The sequence below is a fragment of the Alligator sinensis genome, unplaced genomic scaffold (genome assembly GCF_000455745.1).
Source record: "Alligator sinensis unplaced genomic scaffold, ASM45574v1 scaffold456_1, whole genome shotgun sequence".
NCBI lineage: Eukaryota > Metazoa > Chordata > Crocodylia > Alligatoridae > Alligator > Alligator sinensis.
In genome coordinates, this window is record NW_005842311.1 from 1286516 (window position 1) to 1298755 (window position 12240).

The 12240-nt window shown below is 40.2% G+C and overlaps 1 protein-coding gene across 2 annotated transcripts in view; it reads left to right on the top strand.

The window, feature by feature from the left end:
- Positions 1 to 12240, top strand: part of CUL1 (cullin 1) — a 75077-nt gene that overhangs the window by 252 nt on the left and 62585 nt on the right. The window lies entirely within an intron of this gene.

Sequence of the window (12240 nt, forward strand, 5' to 3'; positions counted from 1 at the left end):
GCACTTCCCCCCTCCCCCGCCCCGGTATTTCTCCTCCCATCACCTTGCCCGTCCCCTCACATACTCCTTCCCGCGCCTTCCCCCTCCCCTGGGGTTGGCCCCCAGCAGCTCTTGGCCTCGGTGGTTCAGGCTTTTTCTCCCTCTGCCCTGCTCCTTAAACCCTTCCCAGTGCCTCCTTCCAGGCCGCGCTTCCAGGTGCCCCCAACTTGAGTCTCCGACCGCCCAGCTGTGCAGTGTGGAGGACAGATGGGGGTCCTGGGGTAGCGCAGCTTTGTAGTTAGCCCTGCCGGACTTCACCCTTGGTACTGAGGGTGGCGGGCGGGGGGGCTGGACCGGGCACGCATTTCCTTAGCTTCGTTATTTCCCAGTTGCCTCTTCCCATTAGGATTTGAGAGGCCTCGTATTTTTCCAGCAGCCTCTAGTTCCTGTCTTGTCACTTCACTTGCCAGAGGTTGTTGGTGTTGTGTGGATGCTTGCTACACGAGACTGAGAGTATTTGAAGATTGCAGACAGAGTGAAGCAGTGTATGTAGTGGCCCAGGCATGAATGCCAGGCAGTTTCAGAACTGGTCTACAGCCAGTTGCTCTGGTTCAACTAAATCACTCTGTTCCCAGCTTGACTCGTTCATTCTTTGATCATAACCTACCATTAAACCTCATCCTAAATCTGTGTCTACAGGTAGAGGTCCCCTCTGCCCCCCCACTTCTTCCCCATCTCTGTTTTCTCACGCTGTCTACCTGGGACTAACTATTTGTTCTGCCAAGTGCTTTAATAAGCTCTGCTCTTTTGAAAATGCTGGGGGATGGGCTTAGTTCAGAGTAGAAGCAGGGAGCTTTGTTTCCATTGCTGCATTGTGAATTGGTGACCTATAAGGAGGGCAAGTTGTTTGGGGCGTTTTTGTGGTTTTATTTTTAGGAAAGGAGGAGATGTATTTCATAGAAAAGTAAGGCCAGAAGGGACCTCAAGAGATCACATAGTCCAACCAAGGTTGTGGTAGGGTCACATTGTTTGTAGTCTTCTCTTGGGTGAATTTCACCCCTACAGATTTTGAGTACCGATCGTGCAGCAGTTGTATTACTTTGCTTCACAGTGGTATCTTTCTGTTCTGATCTGGGAGGTCTCTTATTTTTCCAGTAGTGTTTAGTTCCCATCTTGGCCCTTTTGTCCTTTGTTAGTTGCCTTATGTTGTTGGTGTTAATTGTGTTGATGCTTGCTACAAAAGACCTGCAATATTTGAATATTGCAGTCAGACAATGTCCCATTGGATTAACACCAAATAGTTTCCGCGTGGGTCTACATCCAGTTGCCCTGGTTTAACTAAATCACTGTGTTCCTAGTTTACTCACTCTCTCATAGATCATAGAGCGTACACATGTAACTTACGTATTTCTAGGAAGTTCAACTTAAAACTTTGAAAATGGATTTTGCTCTGTTGTCAGATTCCTTCATGAGGATGCTTTGGTTTGATAGCTGGATTTAGTTTAAATTGATTTGAATTAATTCAGGGTGGTTACATTTTGTCTGTAATTGTCCAAGTCACTTCTATGTCATTTGAAATACAATTCTGTAGAATAATATATTCTTATCATTTGAAACTCACTCTGTTCTATTTAATGTTTGTCCTTTTTTTTTTTTTTTTTTTAATAGTTCTCAGTTGCCAGACTGTAGATTTGAGAACATGGAGCTTTAAGAGGCCTGGTCTTTGAGGGAAATGACTCATCAGTGGCAGTGGTTAAATAGCTTGAGTCCACCTGAACTCAGGTTGGCTTCCACTGGAAGTGGCTTATGTGGCAGCGGACCTGTTAGTTTAATTATCAAGTCACTTACATTTTTCGGTAATATTAAAAACATTTCCGTCTCCTGTACAAGTTACCGTAAATGTCAGTAGAAAAGATGCATTGTGAGGGCAATGCAACTATTTCTGACAGAAGTTGTGAGCAAGAATGCTTTTCCTTTTGCAGATGGAGGCTAAAACAGTGTCTATACTGCAACTTTTAACTGTGGGTGTGCAGCTACATACAGGCGAGACTACATTAACTGTATCACAAATAATACAGCACAGTTTGGATATATTCAGATTTCTGCTGTCACAGCCATGTTTGTAATTCTTTATTCACCATGTTGTATTGGTTTCAATCTGGGGGAAAATCTTTCTGGGGGATAGATACCGTGCTACAGTGGCAGGGAATGCTTGGAGGATATGCATCTGCAACATGTAGGGCAATGTACTTGCGCAATCTGTTGCTATACAGAGCTTGAAAGAAGGACAGCCAGCAAACCAATAATCAGCTTTGTTATGGAAGACACTTCTGCATTTTAAGAATGTGAGAACTAGTTTCAGAAAGACGGCAAAGGCTTCTGGCAGGGACAAAGCTCTATTAGCTGTTAAGTTACTACAGTATATTTTAAAGATAAGATGAACAGCAACAAATGGTGATTGGAGACAACAATTATAGGTTTGATTAAGAAATTGTCTGTGCAAAGTTTCTTTCTTAACTTCTCACTGTTGTGTTGCATTTCTGGTGGGAGAGCTAGCACAGATTGACAGCTGAGGGCTTTTACCACTGCAGACTAGATCTGCTATGAACAGGGTAAAGTTGCATAGAAGTTAAGTTGCCATGAACTCAGCCTCCACCATGGCTGCCAAGCTTAGCTTTACCAACTGCAGCAACACTGGGACTATTGCAGTGGAAGGCATATCTATGTTAAGCTCTTTGTAATTATTATTTTTGCGTAAATGTATTGGGTGTTGTCTTAGGTTTTCTGGTGTACTGATAATGGCAAAAGTATTATTTCAGGAGATGCTCCAAAGGATAATGATTTGGTATATTTTTCTAACCACCCTTTTAGTGCCATAATGGCCATCTCCTTTGTATTGCATAACCACATAATAATTTTCTCTTTAGAGAAGATACAGGTTCTAAAAAAGTTCACACCAGATGAGTAATGTAGTTGAGATTCTACACTGCATTATTTAGGAGAATGCTTTGCACATCTTGGCACTTTCCATCTGAGACTCTTGAAGAGTTTATAAATTTGAATTTCCTAGTTTCATGGGAACATTATCCCATTTTGCAGATGAGGGAACAATGATACAAAAAGCACACGGGAAGTTTGGCACAACCAGGGATGTTTTGGGTCTCTCAGTACCTTCTCCTGTAGTTCAACCTCAACCCTATCCTCACTTCCTTGTGTAAGCAATGCTATTTTCAGAATCTGTTAAGGAGACTAATATAATTCCATGCCTCCCTCATCCTTCCTTTTGATTATCCTGCTTTTGAAAGGTGCATCAGAATAAAAAGCCTCACTGTTAATAGATAGTTATGAGAGAGCTATGTATTCTGATATGGTTAGCTCGATACTGAAAAATAAAGGGTCAGAAAGTATTTAATCTTTCTTTCTAACATCTTTCCTGTTGTACATTTGTATTTCAGCATTAACTGAAAATATGATGATTGAATTTGCTCTTTAATTAAAAAAAATACCTACGAAGCTAATGGTCTGTAAAAGACTGTTTGTCAAAGTTGTCCTAGCAAGCACTGCTATACAGCTAAGGTACTGTTAATGTAAGCAAGAGAGAAAATTCATGCTGAGAGAACTGATTTTATTGTGCACAAAGTTAGAAGTTTCAGATTTGGGTCCATTTATGGGAAGACTTGTCCTTTCTCCTTTTTGCCAGATTCTTTAAGGTTATAAATGTTCCTTTTTCTTCCTGATGCAATAATTGGGGCTACCAGTGATTTGCTCATTGGGAGCTATAGCAGCTAGCACTCATTTGCTGCTTCTAGTTCCAGTTTGTGCTGATGATATTGAAATTCCCAGCAAGGGTCAAGTTGATACCCTAAAAATTACATTGAAGGGGCATAGGGAAGCAAAACTTCTTAAATTAGCTGTGCAGTTGGCAAAACCTTACAGAAATGTAGACTAAATTCAATATTAAGCTCCTATTTGAAACACAAATCAAAGCAGGAAAATATAGGGAAATATCAAATGAAAATTTCATCCTTAACTGAATTCAAGATTCTCTTATTTGTGGGTTTAAATTTCACCTAATATAATTTGTAAATTTGTGATGCTTTTTGTCATCTATGGGCTTCTAAGACAGGGTAGCTTCTTAGAGTTAAGGTTGCAGTTCTGTCCTTAATTCAACCCTATTATGCTTAATTATTTAAATTCATTTAGTGTGTAGATGCATCTCTTTGATCTTATGACAGTGGAGAATATTGTCTGCAGAGACTTCTTTTACAGTGCAGAGGTTTGAGTTAAGAAAAATTACATTGTGTTTTAACCTCAGGAGAAATTGATGAGCTGTATACTAAGTGTGGGAATTGAGTGACTTGTCTTTTTACCTTCGGAAAATTCCTGCGCTGATTCTGTACTTTCTGTTGGTGAAAACCACCAGGAAGAGCAGGAAAGTGAAATTTGGTTCAGTTCTACCTGGTTTCATAGAGACGCACTGTGGGGAAGCAGTTTGTGGAAGACTAGTGATACTGATAAAGTGGCCTGTAGAAGAAAGGAGGGGGAGAAGGGAGGTGGTGATCAAATGAGATGAAACATGTGAAAGATGCTAGATGTACAAAAAATGTGGTGTTAAGTGTTTATCTTGTCCAGTGGTTGCGGAGCTCTTCAGAGTTCTATATAAATCTTTTATGCTGATTTTAGCAGGAGCTGTGTGTTCTGCCAAGGAAATCCCCTAAGCCTTTGTGTTCTCTGAAGTAGCTACCTTATAGCAGCTGGAGGGATTTTAGATGGAGTCAAACTCCAGGCCTCCCTACTAAAAGGGTAGTTGTCATGAGGCATGAACTTTGGGTGAGAATGGGGCTTGGGAGTTAGTAAGGAACAGGGGTTTTATTTTATTTTTTTGAAGAGTTGTAAAAAATGAAAGCCTTATAGAAGCCAGAACAAATGGGGAGGAAGAGTGGGAAGGTTGCATAAAATTAAGAAAATGGAGGAAAAAAGAATTTCTTTTGCAAAATGGAAATAATAGTGAAATGAAATGCATTTAGGATTCTCCGTGGCCCTGCTAACATTCTTAATCATTTTAAGAAATAACATTAGGAACTTAAGTGAAGCAAGAAACTATTTCTTAGCTTGGTTTTACAGGCTAGTGAGGTAATACACAAATGTACTCGCATATTAGTAGGTAGGTAAATAAAGAAAAAACTATTTAACTGTTTCATTCAGAGCTATCACAGCTATCAAATGTATTTCCACATACATTTATCTTATTACAAGCATTTTTCCAAATTAGTTTGTTTTCCTTGAAAACATACTTGTGTTAAAATCCTACTAATAGTAAAAGTAGGGTAACATGAAAATACACCCAGGAAAGTAAACAAGTTTAAAGTTGACTTTATTAAATTCTAGTGTAAGCTTAACTTTGTAATTTGATGCAAGCTGAATTGACCCCAGCAAGGGTCAACTGTATCTTTCAGTGATTTGCTTTAATTTAACTACGTTAACTTTATGTCAGGTTAATTAACCAGGCACACTTCTCTAGTATAGATGAAGCTGAGCAGCTGATCCTAATATTATTGTAATTGTTGGAAGACAAAAATGAATTAAAAGGAAGTTATAAGATATGCTTACTTGATCTGCTTTGCAGAATGGAGTAATTGACATAGGCTAGGGACAGAAATTACACATAAACCAGTAGTATAAGTGATCAGAAACTAGTTCAAATCTAAACAGAAGTTCAGTGCACATAAACTGCTTTCAAAATGGCTGAAACCAGTTAAAGATAAATGTGGATGGATGTAGTATGAGACTTAATTGATTTGGATTATATTGTTTATTGAACTTCTGTCCCAGATCCCCCCCAGATTCAAGTTAACTCAATCTCCCCATATCCCAGGATGCTTTGCACCTCCCTTGCAAACCCCTATTAAAGGGTTGGGCTAGTTAGCCTTGGCCCAAGCTGTCTGCTTCAGCCAAGCAGAGAGGCGTGCTGTAGCACCCCCCAGCTTCTGGCCTGGGCCGCTTCAAGCATTTTCTGTATCTCTGGAATCAAAAGTGAATGTCTGTTCACTTGCATATCGGTTCAGTCCACGCAGCTTAGACTAATCTACAAAGATTGAATTGATTCAGCCTGGAGCTTTTTGACTAGCTGTGCTTAGCCATAATGTTGGGTTTATTACAGTTTAAGGTGCCTGGTTTGAACTGAACGAGCAGTCTTTCTCTAGGCTTCATCTAAAAATTTGGAGAGTTTTTATTGTTGAAAGAGTAAGTTTATATATGGTCCATATTTAAACACCCTTCAAATTGTCTTTTAGATGCCCAGAAAGACAGTGGTTAGGAGGGGTGCTGGTTTTTTTTTGGTAAAATGATTTAAATAAACTAGTATTTTTGGAAAGCATGCTCAGTGTCAAAAGAGAACATCAGGGATATGTATTTGTCATGAACTGCCTTAACTGTACACTAGTCGTAATGCTCATGTTTAGTCACTTCTAAATAAATTTTGGTATGAGTTCATATGAGAAGAAAGAATTTCAGGATTTAAACCATACTCAAGCGATATATTTGGATGTGTAGAAACTTCAGACTGCTTGCAAGGCAAATCTGTGTGCCTGTTATCTTTATTTATAAGCTGAAGTGGCAGGCTGTGGCCTGATGTGCCTTGATCAGCTGAGCTTTTGCAAAATTAACAAGGTGGAAGGAGCTGTAAAATTATAAACCCATGGGAAGACTATTGGGACTAGAACTGGATGTCAGTAATTAATATTTCATTGCTTTCAATCCACTGATAAAAGTCACTGACATCCTACCATTAAGGTCAAAGGTGCCCATATAAACAGTGTATAACAGTAAAAATTAAAATGTGTAGCTAACAGGTCAGTGTGAAATGATTCATTGTAATTTTAAATTCTGCAATGTGGAGCAAGTGGTGTTTTGGGGTTAGGGACAAGTAGACAGGGAAAAAAAGACCGTTCCAAAGGTCTTTAGTTTTTAATCTTTTAATAAGTTTTTGAATCTTTTAATTTAGGTAATTTTTGCAGTTACTGTAGTAGCTATAGTGAAGTGTCAAGCCAGGCTAATGTTTGTTTTTACTTGGCGGATCTCAGCATGGTCATAGCATTCCAATTTCTGGTATGAATTTTAAATAGCTGTTTTGACACTTGGTGAAAGTCTTCATACTAATATTTTAAGGCTGGGCAACACTTCTAGAGTTTCTTTCCTAGGAACTCCTTGCTTGCTGACTGCATCTTAGCATTTTACACAAGAATAAGAGTGACTATTCTGGCTTGGATGACTTACTTCTGAAACAAGTGAACAAGAGAAGAATATTCTCATTTGTCTCTTCATAGTAGTGTTGCATATTTTATTACATTTTTGGCTTTGTTTCACTGAGGCATTAGGTAAACTGGCTACTATAGAGGACCCACAGACTTTATTTATGCAACATTCCCTCATCAGTAAAACATGCTTTAGCCTGTATGCTGATAAAGTTTTGAGACTGTGCTAAGTGCTTTGAATATTCTGCTTCATCCAAAATATAAATATATTACATAGACTAACTACCTGATTGACTTAGGTTAATAGATGTATAGAACCTAAAGTATGAATTTGGACAAAATGCTTTAATACTGTAAAATCTTCCTTACAGGACTACAATTTCTGTTTTACTTTGAGGAGAATCTGTCGTGTGTTAATTTCTATGCTTATTGTCATTACAAGTAAAGTAATTACACATCAAAATACCTGATTTGCAGGCACAACTGGGTACTTAAAATGTCTAAAGGTCATTCTAAAAAGACCTATGTGCATATAAATAACCGTTGAGAGGAAATAGCTACAATTTTTTTTTTTTTTTTTTGGCCAAAAAAATCTGGATGCAGAAGTACAGCTCAGATTTTACAGCTAGTTTTCAACTGGAAAAAAAATTCCATGAGAAATATTTCTGCATAGGAACTTTGCAAAATGGAAGCTCTCTACTTTTTCAAATGCTTTATTCTAGAAATTCTTATTACGTCACTTTCAAGTTAATATTTTACTTACAGAGGTGTCTAATGCTATTTTACAGAAGAATGGTGTATACATTGTTTAGTGTGTTGTGTGTTTCCTTACCTTTTCACTTTGCGTACAATGTACAGGCCCAGTTTGAGACCTGCAGGCGGCACTGCAGGCCAGACAATGCTGTTCCATGGGCCGTGTCTTTGACGCCCTGGTTTAAAGCAATTAGTGAGTGAAACCAGTTTCTGTTGACTATACTTTTATAAGTTTGTACTGTATTTGTGATATTGAGGAACTATATGCATTTTAATAAACATTAGATAAGTTCTGTACTCTGTGACATTGGCAAAATATGGAGGGGGGAATTCTGGTCTTAATCTCTAAAATACTGTATAATCATGATTTCATAGACATCAAGGCTGGAAGGGACCTCGGAAGATCATCAAGTCTAGCCCCCCGCCCAAAGGGCAGGAAGTCAGCTGGGGTCATAGGATCCCAGCAAGATAAGCATCCAGTTTCATCTTGAAGGTGTTCAATGAAGGCGCTTGAACCACCTCCGGTGGCAGGCTGTTCCAGACCTTTGGGGCTCGGACAATAAAGAAGTTCTTCCTTATGTCCAGCCTGAAACGATCTTGAAGTAGTTTGTGACCATTCAACCTCGTCATCCCTTGGGGCGCTCTGGTGAACAAATGTTCCCCCAGATGCTGGTGGTCACCCCTGATAAACTTGTAGGTGGCCATCAGATCACCCCTGAGCCTGCGCTTTTCCAGGCTAAAGAGCCCCAGGGCTCTCAGCCTCTCATCGTAGGGTCTGCTTCCCTGACCTCTGATCATGCACGTGGCTCTTCTCTGGACTCTCTCAAGCTTCTCCACATCCTTTTTGAATTGTGGAGCCCAAAACTGGACACAGTACTCCAGCTGCGGCCTCACTAAGGCCGAGTACAGGGGGAGAATGACGTCCCGGGATTTGCTTGAGAAGCATCTATGGATGCAAGCCAGCGTTTTGGTCACTTTACTAGCCGCCGCATCACATTGCAGGCTCATGTTCATCTTGTGGTCAACGATGCCCCCCAAGTCTCTTTCTTCCATAGTGCTAGCCAACATAGCACTGCTGAGCCTATAAGGATGCTGCAGGTTTTTTTTCCCAAGGTGGAGAACCTTGCATTTATCGGCATTGAACACCATCAGATTCTCGTCCGCCCCCTATACAGTATATAGTTTTTTTAAATCCCTTTTGAGTGTTTCTGATCTCTCTGCATATTTTATCTCATAGACTTACCAAGCAGAATGAAGATTGCTGTTATGACTGACATTCTTTGTCAGGAGAGAAAATGCAGAATGAGCCAGGCAGAGAATAGAAGCAGCAGTGATGTCTGGTGGCCGTGCCCTTTACTGCAGACAGGGCCCCACAGAAAAAAAAGTAATGGACAGGGTGCAGGGCTTGAAAAGCTGATAGCTACCAGTTCAAAGATTAAGCATACAAGATAGAGTGAAAAAAAAATCTGAGCCACAACATCCCTACATTACAAAAGTGGTGCTGCTTAAACCATAGCCCTGTGACTGGAATGCCACTAAGAGATTTTCTATTTAATGCATTTTAAATGTGACATTAGCACTAGATCAAGACACTGAGCAGAAAAAATGACTATTGTTTGATTATGTTAGTCAGTGATTTTGTTAATCTTCACTGAATAGTACATATGTCAGCTCCTTGAGTACCCTGGGGTGAAGATTGTCAGGGCCAGCTGACTTGAAGGTATCCAGCTTCTCCAGATGTTCCTTCAGAAAGTCACCATTAATGGAGGGCAGGGGATCACCCTCACCCGGACTTCCCGGCCCTGTAGCGGGCATGGGTGTCCCATGGGACTGATGAAAGACTGACGCAAAGTACCTATTTAGTAGGTTGGCTTTTTCCTGGGTGTCAGTTGTCAGTTGCCCCATCTGATTTAGCACCCTGCTTTTCCTCTGGCTCCCCACATATCTGAAAAAGGACTTCTTATTGTCCTTGATGCTCAAAGCTAGCTGGAGTTCAGTTGCAGCCTTGGCTTTCATGGTCTGCTCCCTACAGGACCGGACCAGTGCAGAATAATCCTCCTTGGAGGTGACTCCCATCCTCCACCCTTTGTAGGCCTTTCTTTTTAGCCTCAGGAGATCTGCTAGGTCCCTGGAGAGCCAGGGGGGCTGCTGTGCCCTCTTGCTGCCTTTCCTCCGAGATGGAATAGACTTAGTTTGTGCATTGAGGATCGCTCCCTTGAGGAGAAACCACTCCTCTTGAACTCCCCTCTCCCTGTGGTCACGGTCCCTTAGGGCCTCACTGACAAGCCTCCTGAGCTTGTCAAAGTCGGCTTTCCTGAAGTCAAGGACTTGCGCGTTGCTGACCGACTTGCCAGCTTTTCGGCGGAAAATCATGAGGCTGATTTGTTAGTAGTAGTGAAAGCCTCAGAGTTTTACTCAATAATAACTAGTTAGTGAGCTTAATTTTCTCATAACGTTTTGCTGTTATTGGCTCAATGCTCATCCTTTGCTTTGTTGTTCTCGGTGTGACAAGAAATGAGGTAAAGGTGACCTATTTACAGGTCATTGAGGCTCACTGGGGCAGTGGAGGCAGGGCTTCACTGTTTGTTTAACCCACAGTACTATACAAGAAGGTGATGTGATCAGCCCTATGCTCCTGGTACCTATTGAATGGAGGCTGGGTGGGCCTCAAGGCTTCGCTGGAAGTAGAAACAATGAGTAGAAACCTACTACTCTGGGATCAAACCCAGGTCCTAGGCCATAGCCAGTTGCCCTAGCAACTAAGGTATAAGAAACAAGGCAAAAGTTAAATATTTTTCACGAGTAACTTAAGTGATTTAAGTTCAAGATGTCTCCATCATTTTTTTTTTTTAAATCCCTGTTGGACCTCTACATCTGTTAGGCACTTTGCAAAACTTTTCCTGAGAACTAAAAGTGATTGCTGACAGAAAGCTGACACCTGAATATAAGGATAGAGACTTGCAAGAACAGACATAAAATGTAGTTTACTTCAGTCTTATTTTGGGAATGAGTGGTGCAGTAGAACATAGAAATAAGGAAATGAATGGGTGTATGTACCTTGGGCATACGTCTATAATTAGATATTTCAATAAGGAAATAACTCCTACAGGTAGCTTTACAAAGCGCCAGTATTGAATTACAGTAGCATATATATTGCAGTTAAAAGTAGGAATAATATTGGTGGATTTTCTTATAGATGAGCTATTATATGTATATCACTTTTTTCAAGATGAAGCTCAGAAAGAAGTATGGTTTTACTAATGAATATTTAAGTAAAAGAAAACTTCCCCATCTTCAAATAATTTTTTCTCATAGTCTAGACCTTGTGACTTCACTATAGGTCCTTAACATTATAGAGGAAGGGAATCTCTTTTCCCCGTTATCTTTTTTGCCTTTTAGGCATGGAGTTTTCGGAGGTTTAGTAGTCATGTTATATAGTAGTTCTCCGTTATGACTTCACAACACAAGGGATAGCTTTATCTTCCTTGATGCTGACACCTAGAATTTTAGTAGGTCTTATTTTTGAATGGAGAGTTAAAGAAAAGAAAAACAAAATTGCTGAATGTAGAGTGGAAAAAAATAATATGGAAAAGTGTCATAAGACCTGTATTATGTTAGGAATGTATTGTATAATGCTTGAGAGGGCAGATCCTAGGAAAGGAAGGTGGTGGCACTCCCCACACAGTGTAGTTGACTGATTGTTTTTAGTAGTAGTAGTAATGGAATCTCTTAACTTTTGGAAATAAACTGACTATTCTTCTACACATGAACACACATAAATATACCTTTATGCCCTAGCAATGTAGGTTGTTGCTGTAGAAAATGGGAAAATTGTACCTTGTTTGTTTGGAAGGGGACAGGGAGAGGGTTGTCTCCCCCCCCCCCCCCCCCCCCCCCCCCGCCACTAATAGCTAGAATTGTGTATTACAGGTAATTGATTCAAACACATCTTGTTGTAGATGACTTGACCTCATCACTCCCCTTTCCTGCTTAAATTTGGAACTAGAGGGCTAGGTACTTTGAGACAGCCAATTAAGGATTAAATAACAAGGTTCAGTAATAAAACAATAACACACCTTTTTTACAGAATGATTTAAATCAGTTTCCCAAACTTTTTCTTATTGTATACCCCCTTCCAAATTTACCTGGTGCCCTGTACCCCTACCAGCATACGTTTTATATTTTAACCCCTTAAATGCCAATTAGAATGAAATTATGCTTACCATTACACCATTTGCTGTGTACCCCCCCCCCC